General features: G+C 34.4%; 1 protein-coding gene across 1 annotated transcript in view; it reads left to right on the plus strand.

The window, feature by feature from the left end:
• The first annotated feature begins 527 nt into the window (after positions 1-527).
• LOC105219872 (probable serine/threonine-protein kinase yakA) overlaps positions 528-13,352 on the plus strand; it is a 122,309-nt gene continuing 109,484 nt past the window's right edge. The window contains exon 1 of the mRNA XM_054231715.1: positions 528-690. The gene's annotated coding sequence lies outside the window, so the exon portion shown is untranslated. The remainder of the gene's footprint in view (positions 691-13,352) is intronic.

The following is a 13,352-nucleotide window of genomic DNA, read 5'->3' on the forward strand; positions in this document are numbered from 1 at the left end:
ACGAGCAAATACCCAGATCTTTCTCTTTATGCTTCATAAAACCAAATTTTCAGACTATCTTGAGAAACTTTATTCGGTTGACATATGTATGAAAGTACTGAGTTACTCATGTACGTAACTATCACTATATTCGAAATCTGTTCACAGAAACTATGTAAACTCACATAACCGTATGACTAACGGGTGCTGTTGTACTTGAAAAAGTGTTCCACAAAAGTTTAGAAACAATTTAGGTAACAAGCAAGTTAGGTCAAAGGACATTCAATGTGTAAAAGGCATTAATAATACTAATATTTACTTAAATTCTTACGATTATTATTACATTACTATTATGAAGTTCCTATTCTCAAATAATTGGAAATATTATAGCACAACTAAATTTATTTTTCCTAACATTCGACACATTTTTCTCATTATCCTGTTATTTTCCAGGTTACCTATACGAGCAACGACATACATCTGACTTTCAACTTTCAATTTTCGCGTTGACTTCGACATTCGACTCGTCGCTACGTCAAATTTATAACAATATGAAATGCATATATATGTAAATATGTATGTGTGTGTATCTTCGCGAGTGAGGTGTGAATGCAGAATGAATGAATGCGCTTCAATAGTTTTCCAGAAATTGCAACCAAAAATGCATAAATTAAAGTGGCCTACCGAAACAAATCACCACAATGTAAATATGTAAGTACCCTTATATATATACATATATGCACAGATAAATGTATTTAACTAAGGACTTAATAGTCAAAATAGACACCTCAAGGACACATCACTAACAAACACACACAAGCACACACCCACACATACCCCTAACACATATTTATCACAAATGCATTGTACACAACACCACCATTAACCTCGACAAAAGGGCAAGCGCAACAGAGGAGAGGTGAACAAAGCGTAGATGAGATAAACCAAAATATGCAAAGGCAATAAAATAAACAAAGCGCAACACAATAATACGACCAGCAAATCCTTGAAATTTTTGTTTGTTTTTATTGCTGTTGTTATTGCTGCTGCACTGCCCTTTTTGTTAAGAGTTGGCCAAGCGTCCTTTGTTTAATTACATATGTACATAGAAGCAAGCAGCAATATAACTGTAACTCTGCATACAAACTTGTGTAACGCCCACAGGAAAAAAAATAAAAATAAAGAAGTGAAGACAACAACGTTGTTATGACGTTTTTATAATGTCAGGACATAGGGCGAAGGCTACACGCTGCTGAAGGTTACAACTAATAATGATAATGTTGTCAAGATGAAACGGTACAAATGTTTCAAAAATCGTTTTTATTATTGTAATTTCTGTTTTACTCTTTGTTGCTTTTACTTTTTTTGTTTTTTGATTTTGCAACTGCACGTTTATGTGTGCAACAGCGGGAGCGGTAGCCCAAGCAACACGCGAAATTTGCGTCTATTGACTGCCATAAATGCGGCAATTGACAAAAGCCAAATTTGGTTAGACTGCGCGATTTTGCGCGTTGAACTCGTTGTTAAATGTGCTACCTGTGTACGATACATACGTATGTATGTAATCGCACGTTGCATATTTTGTATGCCAAATGTGGTACATATGTATGTACATTTATGATTGGTGGCTTTTGTTTTAGTCGCTTTTATAATTGATGAGTTACGAATGTAATATAAAATAACTTTATGGGTTTACTGAAAAATGATCATTTTAAGAAGAGCCCCCCCTTTCTCGATTTCAAATTTTGACGATTTTCAATTTGCTGGTAAAAGAACATAGGACTCTGGTATGAACTAGGATTATTAATTTCGCACAAAAATTAACAAAATGGCGGCCCTTGAATTTTTTTTTTGAAAATCGTCTTTTTTCCTGCCACAAATCAAGTTGAAAAGTAAAGAAGATCTTCACCGATTTGATTCTAGTTCATTCCATAGCTACATATGTATAGTATAACTAATTAAAATTTGGAAACGATTGGGTTAATAGGTTTTGAGTAACCAGTAACCTCTAGCGGGGGTCGTAAAAACACTGTTTCGAGAAAAACGCGTTTAAAGTTTTGAGGCTCTCCTGCCGTCGCCTGACGCTTCCAACATAAATCTGCTAAATCTTCAAGAGTTTTTGAAATTTGCACTTGAAATTTTAAGGGAATATTCTTGAATAGTTATTGGTTCGCATTAAATAAAAAAAATCGATTTTTTGAAACCGAGAATGTGGGGGTCCCCTTAAATAGTTTTTTTGGATAACAAAATGAAATATATAGTTCGAAAATTTTATTGCCCTGATGTTAGATATTCCAAGGAGGATAAAGAAGTTTTAAAGAAAAATATTAAAAATTCTGAAGTTTTTATTCAGAGGTTTTTACGAAAAAATGTTGAGAGCTGTCTGAAATTACATCAAAATCGGTTGCGTAGTTCCCGATAAATCTTGGCCAACAACTTTAACCCATTAAAATGATGTTATTAACGCCCTCTTAAAAAGCTGATTTACAAGAAGTGTCCATTTGGACCTGTAGCCAATCGAGTACAATGGGATAATGAGGGGTATATCTGTATATGTATGTAAAGTTGCAGTCGCTCTACACAAAATGGAATACTACATAGATTACAAATCCAACGAACTCTTTGATGACACTCCTTGCTTTTTGACCATCGTTTGGTATGCAACGGTTCAATTGTATTAATCGATGAAATCGAAATGAGCGCGAGCACTTGATTTAAAATAGTCAGTGGCCACAGAAAGATTCCTGAACTTTTTGTCGTAAAAAACTTTCACATCAATTTTAAAATTTACAAACAGAAATTGAGAAAAACTATTGAGTTTTATTGTCACTTACCGATACCCTGGATCGTGAAATATCAAAATGTATCTCAAAAAATATTACTGGGCTCGATTTGATATTGTAGAACTTAATAATAAAAAAACGATTTTTAGAAGCTATGGAACCCATCGAACACTCCAAATGATTTTAATGTTTCCTAAGCGAATCAATCGCAGTTATTCTTCAAAATATTTACCGCTGTACTAAAATAATGAATAAATTTTAGATTATTTCATTTAAAATAAATGATTTCAATATAAAGTTTATACTTTGCTTTATGGCAAAAAATTAATATAACTGAAACCAACTCATTAATTTCGTATAAAATTTCAAAGTCACTCTGACCTCAAAGCAGTGTCCATATACGATTTCATAATAATAAGCACAGAGCTGGTCGCTGTATATACTTTATGTGAGATCAGCAGCGGTAATTTGTAGTTATCAGCTTGCAAATTAATGAATTATATGGTATATGAATCACGTTCTTTTGTGTATATACCGGCTATAAAATATTTCGAAAAGTCATTATGATTTGCACTTTTATAACTACATATAAAATAACGACTCACATTTCTCGCACGTGATAAGAGAATTCACACCCACGCAAATTACAAAGTTTACTTAAATAATAATATTTATAAAAACATATTTACAGACACTGTAGACATTTTAAAGCTCCTCAAAATTTGTTTATATACAATAAATTGTCACGCATAACAAATAAGATATTGTCAAATAAATTCAAGCGCAGTTGAGTATTTGATAATCTAAAAATTTGGTGTTTCCAGATCAGAGTTGTCATATACCAAAAGCATTATAATAGTGAATCATTTTGCTTGAAGTCTGATTTTATAAATTTTTAATTTGAGTTCCTCTCCACTCTCTTACTTCAAATTACTGAGGCAATTTTTGAGGTACATATGTATGCATTTTCATATAAAAAAAATTCATTAAAAATATCACAATTTAGTGAAATTCAATGCTTTCGTTTTTAGTTTTTTTCAATGTTATCGCACTTTTATTAGATTATAAACCAAATTTTATCTGAAAGGTAGGTGGGCGTAGTTATTGCTTGATTTCAACAAATTTCATCATACAACATGAAATGGTGAAATCGTATGCTTTCACTTATTAAGGGGTTACATGGGTTTCGTGGATTAAAAAAATCGATGTTTTTTCCTTATTAATTTCTACAACATCTCAAGAATTTTTTTTTATTTCAACTCGATCCGAATAATGGTTTCGGAGTTACAGTCTTTGAAAGGTCTGCGCTCCAAGTCAGGTATTATTGTTACTCAAAACTTTAAACGCGTTTTTCTCAGAACCGTGTTTTTAAAGTTTGTTGTTAATTTTCTCGAAAACTACTCAACCGATCTTGATGAAACATAGAAAAAAATATATTGAAAATAGGTAATTTTTTTACCCAACAAAACCCATGTAACCATTTAATCGAGATATTAATATTAAAACTAGTTTAGGGCAGATTCAAGGTCATTTCAATATAAATATTTAACTCTAAAACTGTCTCGTTTAATTGTCGTATGTTAGCAATAACCGTTAGTTTAACAAAATTATTAGACTGAAATTATCATATTACGAGAGTGTAAAAATAGAATTTAAAAATCGTTTTTTTTTTTTTCAAATTACTCACTAACGAAATTGATTATGCCTATACTCTAGAAATAGATTTGATATATTTCTTTGCATAGTGTACGATTACTTGCTAAATCAATTCAAATTGATCAGCATAAAAATAAACGGCGCTTTCAATGCGCACGTTCAATAAATTATCGCGTATGTTTGCACTATTAATTATCATATCAAAATCTATTATCAAAACACAAAAAAAAGCTAGTCATATCAAATGGCGAAATTTATTTTTAACTACCAAAGAATATTAGTAATCGCATTCAAACTAAATGATCACAGATAACTGTTAGTTTTTATCTTTGCCAAAACCAGCCAGCGAGCGCCAACTCATAAGCGGAAGTAATACATTACCCACTGTGTCATCAACCTAGGCGCCATATTCTAATATTTATTTAAAATAACTCAATTATGTTGCGTAGCTTAATAGTTTATGAGCAGTGTGTAAAGCGGATGTATGAAATGTGACGTCACACGCGCTGACATTGACACATTTCCTCAAGCGTATGACTGTATCGATACGATACTATCTATCTGCGATATGCCAACATATATAATATGTATGTACACATATCTTATCTAAAGGCTGTTCGCCCGCCTGTCAATACGTCATGAATGGAATTTCCGATAACCAACGAACGGGTTCATTATACGCATTGTAGAGCAAACGCAAGCGTTTTTCATATACTCGTATGCATGTAAGCGCAAAAAGAGAGGACAAGCGCTCCAGCGAATGTGGGCACATACCGCAAATGATGAGTGTGCTAAGTGGAGGAATGTCATGCAAACGGAATTTTAACTTCTTATACCCAGCATGCAAATGCTTCGCTTTCATTTAATTGAATAGTAGTGTAGACATTGTAATTGAATAATTGGTAATTAGTTTCTGCACAGAAAATGAAGAAATAGAGCCAAAGCTTGGCCTAACGATTTATTAGGATTGTAACCAGATATGACTTTACACTTTGGTAATGTTAACAGCAAATTCTCCCAATTTCGGTTTCGTCGATTCCATTCCGGTAATTTAGATGACAACGATGCATCACGCTCTTGAAGGCCATTTCCCCTAAGCATCGATATAATAATGGGAATCTCCCAGTCCAATCGTTATGTAAGATTACCCAGGAGCTAACCATTGGATAAAAACACGTTTGGAAACATAAATAAGGTTGAATCCAAAAAGGAAGCTGGGTTCCACACAAGTTAATGCAAAAAACCTCATAGATCGATTCTAACTGCGAATCGCTTATCGGAGCGGATAGGTGACAAGAAGTGGGCCACTTAAGACAGCGTCAAGTGAAAACGGTCATGGTCGATTCGTGATGAGGCTGTGCATTCATTGCCCCAGTCAGTATTGACGATCGGAATCGGTGAGATTGGAGGGGAGTCATCTACTATGAGCTGCCCTTCCTTTCTGGCAAACTCTAAATTCGGATCTGTACTGTCAACGATTGGACTCTCTGAAGGAAGGAATTTCTCAGAAACGACAAGGTTTGTCCATTAAGTGTGGAATTGTGTTCCTTCAGAACAACGTCAAGCCACACACATGGCGAGCTCCGGAAGCTTTTTATGGGAGGTTCTTACGTATCTACTTTATAATCCGAACTAGGCACCAAGTGAAGAGAGCGAGTGATTTAAAAAAAAAATAGTCTCAAGAGAAGCTTGTGAAAGTAGACTGTTCCAGTTTTTTGTCAGTAGGGATGAAGTTTTATATTCAGATTAGAGACATAAGTGTACATTTCTTAATTATTTAACTAAATTGATAATGATTTCACAAATGCTTAGTAAATACACAAGCATATAAAAATATCTGCGGCCGATGGCAATACCGATCCAATTAAAAAATCTTAGGCGCGAATACGATGTGAGCAATTCATAAATTCAGTTTTAATTGCCAAATTTCAAGTCAGGCATTGCAATATACATAAGTATAAGTATCTTATTTGAACTTCATTATATTTATACACAGCAGTCACAAAAAATATTCTTATATACATATACATATGTATGTATATGACTGTATGTATCGGTGTTTAAATACACATAACTTCAACAGCTGTTGGTTTTAATTACTTTCGTGTAGTTAAAAAGTAAAATAATTCTGCAATTAAAACTAAAAAGACTACAATAAAAATACAAAAAAAAATATTTATACAAGAGATAAACCAAAGCATAAATGTTGCTACCGCCGCTTGTCAGTTCAACGACATTTTAATTAAGTCTTTACCACACACACTTTTCGGTAATAAACGTTCTAAATACAGATATACACTGCTGAATTCCTTTCAAGTAGCGAACCATAATTTTTTTTTTAATTTTATATATTTTTTTCTTTTACGCAGGGTGCTCTTGAAATTATATAACTAGTATTTTATACTCGTAACAAGTCATAATTCTCAGTGTGGTTAACAACCTAGTAAACCACATTTATGCAAGCGGTTGTTCAAATGTGGTTACATAAATAACTTAATTCTTAAACCGGCCGTTTATTAAAGCATAGTATTTAATATGAGCAGAGTTTGAAAAAAGAAATCTCGTTGGTAACTAGCTAAGTTATGGCATTTAAATACGATTTATATTTTAATTTTTCGGATTTAGCTAAAATTAGATCTGAGCACTTAATCGATTCATAGAGAATAAATATTTCTTTTATCGTATAATACAAATTTAAGTGGAGTCTGATTCTGAAGAAGTTTTTTACTTTTAATCTATTAATGTTGTCAAATATCTCATTGCTCATTATTCAATGCTTTATTAAAATTGTTATAGCGATCGGATTTAGTTCAAATATGCGCCGTTTCGTTCGATAATCTGTTTCCATCTAGACGGCAACTTCATAATACCCTCTCATAGAAGCCACCTTGCTTCATAAATTGGTCGAGTTTGTTCCGTTTCAGCAGCATATAGCAGGCGTTGATTCGGTCCATAAGGTTTTTTTGCGTCAAATCGTGCGGCACTCAAACATCAAGCTTTTTTGTGCATCCAGCCTTCAAATGGTTTAAAATGGTTTGGTTACTAACTCCCATCTCCTGGGCGATGTCACGAGATGACACAAGCCTTCAGGAATCGTCGAAACCATTCCACCGCAGTTCAAAGTGATAGAGTACTATCCCCCAAAACACCATTAATCTCAATCATGCATAGCGTCGTTTTGTAGGTTATGTCAAGTCCTTTCAAAGATACATAGCCTTACCTTTATATGTACATAGCCGCGAAATTCAAAAGACAAAAAGGATATCTGACAACCTAATATATTTCGTCATCTTAAATTTCGGTGTCATATGAACCATTCTATAAAATATACTAACTTTTCTCTTCTCTCACCGTAAATATTGTCATTAAAGATTAACATATCTTTTTGACAATCTCTCTTTTAGAAGGTTTTCAAAATCTCGAATATCCATTCTTAATTTTGGTGCAGTTTTATTTGAGAGCATATTTCAGATGGGCCTTACCTCCGACATAGATTTTGTTGCCCAACTGATAAGTTATCTCCCACTTTGCCCAGTTCTCTCAATATATTGGTATCTATCACATCGGATTCAACATTGGTTCAATACCAAAATTACTTATGAATGGACGGAACGATCTCAAAAGCGAATTATAGTTGTGAAGACTCACGTTTTCCGAGGATGTCACTAAGAATACAACCGTAAAACTGTCACTACCTCAAAGTAAAACTTACTGTAAGTTCAGTACAGTACTGGTAGCTAAACTATATCTCTTTGGCTTGCTGCTTCTCCAGGGATCATTTTGGATCCCCAATAGAACTTTAACTAACTTATTACTCACAGCCATACTTTTTCTTCTTATTGCCCAGATGAACTATATTCCTACTCTTCTTCTTGACTGATATTCTATGTTTCCGTGTTAAAACCATTTCTTAAACCCTTATGTCTTCCGAAGTGCCGAGATCACTGGCCATTATGGTAATAATCGTAACATTAATTCCTCATTAGAATATATTCGGCAGGATTAAGCATGATTTCTACTGCATAATCTAACCAAAATACCTCTAAGCATTAGTACCTTGTTCTATAATCCGCTCTACACAAAGTTGAGAGACGTAGTATTATGCTATAAGTATGTAGACCTGGTTCTATAAGTACCATCCACCTGGTGTCACAATACGACAATTGCGACGCAATGACTTGTGCTAAATAATAGCACTTAAGTACATTGCAAAATTTTATAAGTACACCACAAAAATCACTGCCACGATCACTGAAGATCACTTATTATTATAATCACACAGTATAGACTGTGTCTTTTGCGAAGTCTACATAAACAAGACATTGTATGTATGCAAAGCAAAAACAAAAGCAAATTTGCCCAAAACACTGTACTAATTTGTTTATTTAAGGGATCGCTGCCGACGTATAATGCGAGTGCTTGCGTTGAGTAGCTGTAAATATGTAGATATTATTCATATCTGTATGTATGTAAATAGCTTTAAGCTGATTTAGGCAAATTCAGGTGCTAAGCCATTTGTATTTATCGGCTGCGAAGAGTCGTCTTTGCGAAACAATAGAAACGTGTATGCATAAGTCGAAAATGGTCAAGTCATGCAATAGATGTGAAGATAGTGTGTGTGTGTGTATGTTTGTATAAGTGTATGTAAATATGAGTCTGTTGCAGTTTTATGAATTGGCAAACGAGTGGCAGCAAGGTGTATGCATTTTTGTTTTTGTTGCTTTTTATTTTTGCTTGCTTGTTTTTGCCTACTGTGCGAGGGTTATATAAGTATGTGTTTTGTGGCCTTTGTATGAAGTAACGGTAACCTGTTAATCCGAAGGGATTATTAAATGCGGGAGGGATAAGCAAAGGAGACATATTTACACACACATATACAGTTGCATATATAGCGCAAAGGTAGACATTTGATACGAAGAGAGGCAGAAATATTTTCATAAATGGGGTGTGCTCACGCTACGGGTTGGCAGAAACAACAAAGCAACATTATTACAACAACAGTGAAAGATATAAAATTTTCAATAGGCAAATTAAGGACAAAGCAATTCTACAAGTATACATTATATATTAAGATCTACTCAAATCCATACATATTTTACCTTCTAACTCACTACAATGACAATTACTTCCGTTGTTGTTGCTGCTTTGTTTTGCAAAAAAAGTATGGAAAAAACTGCACAACAGGATTAAAATTTCGAAATATGCACAATGCAGCAAGGACAATGGCAAATATGACCACTCGGTACAATCGCCAATAAATCGATGCTGCTTTGAGTATAAAAATAAATAAAAATAAGAGAAAACCTGAAAACGTTCACTCACAAAAGCGTTTGCTGATGAGTTTAGGTTGCAGTCGGTATCTTTCAAGATTTTTTTAATGTTTCACGCAGGAAATGCTGCGTTCAGTTGCTATTCTTTTGTAAAATTTTAAGCTGCTTATTGAATTTTGGGGTATTTGAGTTTCACATTGTTGAGTGTGAAAAGGACATTATCGGCATATTAATGTTGGCATGTGCTGTATAAATCTAAACGATTCCCTGACTATATGTATTCGTATATCTATTTGGGTATAGAGGTGTCAAGTGTCAATAGGTTTTATAATTCACATTTTTTATGCTATACAGATTTATTTATAACTGTTTATAGGCTTCATATGGTTATGACCCGCTTTTAACCATTTTTGGTACAGGGAAACACTATTAGAAGAAAAACATTCTCTCTAAATAACATTAAAATATCTGAGAGATCTACCGATATTTTCGGTAAAAAATTTCTCTTAAGCACTGAATTCGTCATTGGTTCCTGATGTATATATTATAAAGTGAAGGAATCAGATGGAACTCTAAATTAAATTATGTGGGAAGTAGGGATGGTTGTAAAGCGATTTCGCCCATTTTCCATGGGTAATATCAGGAAGTCTAAAATACATTATGTACCTAATTTTATCCAGTAGTTTCTGAGATATGGATTTTGACCAATAAGTGGGCGACGCAACTCTCATTGTCCATTTTTTTCAATCTGAGTGCATCTTTTTTCTTCCATTTCTACTGTAAAATGTAGTGTTTCTGACGTTTTTCGATAGTGAGTTAACCCACTTTTAGTAATTTTCAACATAGCCTTGGTATGGTTATCATCCGATTTCATATGTTTTCATGGTATGTGGTGGGGTACTGATGGTAAATGACTGTAGAAGGTTTAGTTGATATAGCTTCAGTATTCACTTAGTACTGGACGGAGCCGTTTTCACTTTCCCAAAAAAAATAATACAAATATGCCCCTCCATAGTGTGATGCTCTGTACGAAATATTAACTTTATTTATAGGTTTTCGGTTTTCACCATTTTGTAATGATTCAATGATTCCGATTTTGCCCAGTTCCAATAAACATGTGTTCCAAGTTTCATTTAAACATCTCCATTTTTACTCAAGTATCTGTTGCACGAACAGACGTCGGACAGACAGACATCTGGATTTTAAATCTACTCGTCACCCTGACCCCTGACCACTTTGTTATATATATTTAACTAAATAAGTTTTTCGACTTACAAACAACCGTTATGTCAACAAAATTACTATACTATCTGCAATATGTTGTGAGAGTATAAAAATACAAGCTTGTCAATAAATAGAGGAATGGAATCTACGTTAAAAATGTTAATAGTATTGCATAAAAATGTCATAAACGTTCTAGCTCTAATTTGCATATGAAAATACAGATAGCTCTAAGCATAATAGTTTCTCAATCACACCCCCGGTCTAAAACAAACGGAACTTTGAAATTTAAATCCCTTTTATAAATAACTGAAAATATTTGGGAGTCCCCGCTCTCATCAAACTGACTTTGTGTAAATCACCTCAGAAATAGTGTTTTTAATAAATTCATTGCATTTTATTGTCTATTAATAAATTTTACTGGTTTTACATTCAAGCATTCTAAGTCTAGTCGTTTAAGTAGGACTGCTGTAAGCGCTGTATAATTATTACTCAATCACAGCGAGTTCCAGCGTGTCGTGCAAATCTCATTTACGAGCATTACAATGCTGGCGAAATCACTACAGGTAGCTTAAGCAGTACCGCTAACTTAAGTATGCGCACGTGAATTTCACAACTGCTGTTCCTGTATTATAAATCAAGCTAATGTATAAATGCAGATTGTTTACGCGATTTAATTAATTCCAATTTGCTGTAATTCATAAATCTTTGATTGTATTTGAAAAGTAGTACACGTTGCTTACATGTCCAGTCAGTAGTGCAATTCATTCATAATTATCTGAAGGTAATGAAGTGTTAATAACATGTTTACTGATTTTATAGCTTCAACCAGTACTATCTTTAAATGTGGCAATGAAGATGTTCATGTTTCCGTCTTATCTCGAATTCAAAAACAAAAGTAGTAGAAGAACAGTTTTAGATAGAACTTATACATAGAAACGAGTGGTTATTTTCTGAAAGTCAAGCTATAGGCTTTTTTGAGAAATAACTCTCAACTCTGTATCCTGAGCACAACTTAATAGTCATTATAGAATCTCATACTCATCCCTAGTTACCTCCAATAGAGAGAATAAATATCTCCCTTCCAATTTTTTGCTCTTTATTCAATGCTTTATAACGCCGTTTTGTTCGATAATCAGTTTCCATCTACACGGCAACTCGTAGAAGCCCCTCTTCTTTTTTGCGAAGAACTCGGACAATCACTTTTCACAAGCCTCGTTTGAGTTCAACTTAAGACCACCAAGAACAGGTGGTAATCACCGTAGCTTCTGATGAGTCATCAACGAAGTATGTGGTTTGACGTTGTCCTGGTGGAACACTACACCCTTCCTGTTGACCAATTCTGGACACTTTTGATCAATCGCCTGCTTCAAGCGGTCCAGTTGTTTGCAGAAGATGGTAGAATTAAGCGTCTGGCCATATAGGAGCAGCTCATAGTGGATGATTCCCTTCCAATCCCACCAAACACACAGCAAAACCTTCCTGGCCGTCAATCCAGGCTTGGCCACTGTTTGGGACAATTCACCACCCTTCGACCACGACCGTTTTCTCTTGATATTGTCGTATGTGACCCATTTTTCGACGCCAGTCACCATCCGCTTCAAAAATGCGTCGAGTTCGTTCCGTTTCAGCAGCATATCGCAGCCGTTGATTCTGTCCAGAAGGTTTTTTTTCGGCAAATCATGCGGCACGCAAACATCAAGCTTTTTTGTGTATACAACCTTCTGCAGATGGTTTAAAATGGTTTGGTGACTAACTCCCATCTCCTAGGCGATGTCACGAGATGTCACATGCCGGTCTAATTCGATGTTTTCCATGATTTGATCGGTATTCGTCGTCACAGGTCTTCCGCAGGCTGGCTTATCCATGGTGTTGTTTTCACACTCTGTGAATCGTCGAAATAATTCCCCCGCAGTTCGAAGTGATAGAGTACCATGCCCGAAAACACCATTATTCTCACGGAACGTTTCTCTAGCGGATTTGCTTTTAACGAAGGAAAACTTTAAAATAACGCGAATTTCGGTGATACTCCATGTTTAGACGTCTATAATTGTTGAGCGCAATATGCAAAAAGGCGGAAGGGAGATATTTGACAACCTAATATAAATAACCTCATACTCATGCCTAGTTACCTCCAATACACTTGAGCGAGTATGATTCCTAATCTTTAGTTAAAAATGTTACCCCATACTCTCGACTATTTCCTTCAATTTTACTTTGAATACTCCCAAATCTAGTATTGAAAATGATAAATAATTATTCAAATATTTTGCATCAAATGCTGATCATCCTGGTAACAGTTGAGCATCAATATATAATATCCAGTTCCTCTATTATATTATTGGCACTTGTTTTTAAGAAGAATATAATAGATCTAGGAAAAAATAAATAAATCCATTATTTTTCCACAAATTAGCTATATATAAGGTATGGATGGAGTCGT

This window comes from Zeugodacus cucurbitae, chromosome 5, assembly GCF_028554725.1.
Source record: "Zeugodacus cucurbitae isolate PBARC_wt_2022May chromosome 5, idZeuCucr1.2, whole genome shotgun sequence".
NCBI classification, from domain to species: domain Eukaryota; kingdom Metazoa; phylum Arthropoda; class Insecta; order Diptera; family Tephritidae; genus Zeugodacus; species Zeugodacus cucurbitae.